The sequence below is a fragment of the Taudactylus pleione genome, unplaced genomic scaffold, assembly GCF_031769625.1.
Source record: "Taudactylus pleione unplaced genomic scaffold, aTauple2 ptg000380l, whole genome shotgun sequence".
In the NCBI taxonomy this organism is placed as follows: Eukaryota; Metazoa; Chordata; class Amphibia; order Anura; family Myobatrachidae; genus Taudactylus; species Taudactylus pleione.
Genome location: NW_028284781.1, coordinates 6,391,419 through 6,395,175, shown reverse-complemented (window position 1 = coordinate 6,395,175; position 3,757 = coordinate 6,391,419).

Genomic DNA, 3,757 nt, shown 5'->3' with positions numbered 1-3,757 from the left:
TCAGTGATCCGCTGTGAAACTGGGTGACAGCTGTTATACTTACTTCCTCTATAAAAGGACTGTTTAATAGTCAATTGTTTTTTTAAATTACTAGTAGTAGTCTTCCTGGTCCCTTTCTGGGATGAAGATCCGCCCCCAGCAGCAGCAACAGGCGTAGCACTCAAGGATCCTTCTAAGGAATCATGGATAGGAGAGGAGTCAGTCATGCTTACTAAATTGGATACAGGACTACTTCTGATCACGAATGAGGATGTTGATGATGATGCAGGTGTTGGTGGTGGAGATTGCAGGCGCTTGGATCCAGATAGAAGGGAGCAGCTTGGTGACACTGGACTGATTGTTGTTCGTTTTTTTTGTCCCCACAGTTTTAGAATTTTAAATACCCTTTCCAATTTGATGAATGCGCTGCATGTGACATACTGTAACAGGGAGGAGGTTCCAGGATGGTTAAGGTCCTTACCTCTACTCACTGTTACTTGGCAATGGTTACAAATGGCTTGACAAAGGTCCGGATTTGGGTGGAAATAATTCCACACAATGGAAGTGGATTTTTTGGTCCTTTGCCCAGTCATGGCAACAGTGGGATTTTTCCCACCATGGGCAACAACTGTTGCCTGATTTACAGTTTTTTTACAAACATCCTCAGCATCAACATCATCATCAACATCCTCATCATCCTTGTTGTTATCGCCAGCTACATGAATATCTCGATTTCTAAGTCAGCATGTTGACTTGTGCTGCTCATCCCCACATTTGCAGAGTCCACACAAATGGTGGAAGGAGGATCCAAAAGGTCAGTCTCACACATGGCAACCGCGGACACACTTGGACTCTCCTCGCGGATATGTGATTTTTCGGAGCACACAGTTGGTTCCAGTGTCTCACTCGTCTTAACAATTTTAATTTTTTTGGTACCTCTCCTACAAGCAGAGGGGCTTAAAACATCACTAGAACCACCAGTCATAAATAATAAAGGCCAAGGCCGTATCCTTTCCTTGCCACTTCATGTAGTGAATGGTATATTGCCAATATTTTGTTTCTCTAAAGCTGATTTCTTTAGCCTGACTTTTTGGCCTGCTTAAGCTCTGGTACATCGTCCTTCATAGATGACGTTGACAGCCTTGCATCGTCATTATGACTGCTGCAGGCAGCTACAAGACTGTTATGTGGATCCTGCTTTCCAGTCATGTGACTGTCCTCCATACGCACTGCGGTCTTACAGCAGTGTCACCAAGCAATTATAACACAGCTAAGTTTGGGCTAACGCACACAACCACACACAGAAAAAATTGTTTTTTGTTTTTTTTCACACTGGGGGTGAAGAGCGCCCCTGAAAGAGGCAGCAGCCCCTTGACAGACAGCAGCACAGTACCCCTGCACTCATACATTGATGACAGGTGTGGCTTACACGCACAGAATTTTTTTTTTTTCCACACTGGGGGTGAAGATCACCCCTTATGGACAGGGCACCCCCTGGACAACACAGCAGAACAGCCAGCCCCTATGGACAACAGCTATCCAGCCCCTATGGACAGGACAACAGCCAGCCCCAAGATATGGACAACAGACAGCCAGTCCCTACAACATGGATGGACAGGACAACTTCAGTCACAACAACAGCCAGCCAGCCCCTACAACAGCCAGCCCCTATGGACATTAAGCAATACAACTGTAGCCAGCCCCTACGGACATTAAGCAACATAACTGTAGCCAGCCCCTATGCACAGCAGCACAGCACAGCTCCCAGCTCCCTCCCTCTTCACTCTCCACAGCCGGAATGAAAAATGGCGGTGATCTCGGGACCTTCAAAACCCACGAGAACCCGACAGGGATGATGACGTTTTGCCTCGTTTTCAGATCCGAGTCAGGTGGGAAAACCCTAGCCGACTCGGATCCTCTAAGTTCGGGTGGGTTCGGTTCTCAGGGAACTGATCCCGCTCATCCCTACTGAGAACTTAGACACATTCTGTCTTGACATACTGTATAACTGTTCTCTCATTACTAAGTCCATGTCTCTTTTTTAAAATTTGTTTTATTCTGTTTTTTAGTTTTTTTCCCCCTTGCCTGTCTGGCACTGCAGAACTTGATTTCTGATGATGATGCTTAGAATATATTGTAATGTTATGACAGCAGTGATTAGAGGCAAACTACGTAGGACCAGTGGCGTCCCTTCCTCTCTTTTCACCCATTGCGGGGAGCTTGTACTGCGCCATGTGGTGGGAAATAAGGGGACGTGGCCACATGGGTCGGGGCCTGGAGTGTGGGGGCATGACCTCGCAGCCTAAACCTCCGTTTTTTGTCACACCGGGGGAGCCGGAGGTGCAGGCTGCGCCCCGGGGACCAGCTTGTGTGAAGTGGCGGCTCCCTTACTGTTCTAGGAGACGAACACTTCACACACTGTCACTGAGGGGGAGCCAGCACTTTGGTGTCACCCCTTGGCTGGTGACACCCGGCTGCGGCCCGCACTCCCCTTGTGACGCCAGTGCGTGGGACGATAATAATTTGAAAGCTGTCATACTTTTGTGGATGGTTAACAAGAGAAATCATATAATATCAGTATGCCTCCAATAATAGTGGATATATTCCAAATATTCCGTCACAGGTGAGAGACCTATAAGCTTTAAATTCTAGAATGTGATGGAGCAGGAGTAGGACCCATTCCTTTTTGGATCGAAAATAATTAAAATCCCATGATCAGTAATAGAGTCCTAGAACCACTAGACACACCTGGTTAATGGAGACAGGGATAGGAGCCAGTCTCTAGTTTCTTCTCTGGCCAGATATGGGCCTCATGCATACCTTTTTGTTTTTTGTTAAAGAGCCAGATTATTGTCCAATGTTAACGCATACAATGAAACATCAGTACAGGTGGTATCACAAGATCTCTTCTCCAGTGATAAAACTCGCTGTGTATGTTAAATAGTGCTCCAGCCAATCACCTCCCAACTGTCATTTTTCAAACAGATGACAGTTGGGAGCTGATTGGCTCATACGCAACAAGTTTTATCACTAGTTGTGAATGATAAAACTCTTTGATACAGATCTGCCCAGCTACTTCGCCATGTGTGGCGCGAGACGGACTCCCGAGATTGTTGATGCGCATTCGCTTCTCCATAGGACCTAATGGGGATGCACTCCAGCGTTCTGGGATGTGCCATAGTGTACCGTGGTGCGACCTACGGGCACGTTTGTGCCGCGATCGGCCACAATGAGCTTGGGCACATCTGTAAATGAGGTTCTTAGACTGGAAACTCGCTGATTCCTACAAGTCACAGGCTATTATATTTACCCCTCGTGTTTCCACTAGTCTATGACTGTTATTTCTCATGTAGGTTGTATTCTATGGAGAGCCACAAAATTAATATAATTAAACTAGGAACTCCTAATGATTTTTCCCTTGCCTCTCTAGGATGGACAGATCCCAGTGGATTTGTTAGGTTGAGCCTGATGAATAGCACCTTCATGTATAAATGTGTCTCTGCTTAGGGAAATAGTAGCTGAGATACAAGGCTCGGCATGTACCCCTTTGTCCATCTTCCCCCCATCTCATAGTGTTTCTATGCAGTGAGAGGCACACGGTCAGCATGAGGCTGCACAAATACACTCAGCATGTGTTATACACAAATGATTGGTGTTTATTCTATCATAGTATATAGGGAATAATGGTGTTTTAAAATTAAAAAATAACATAAAAAGGATGAATTATAAACAATAAATGATGCCCAATTTGCAGAGTTGTTGCAAATTACCCCCCCAG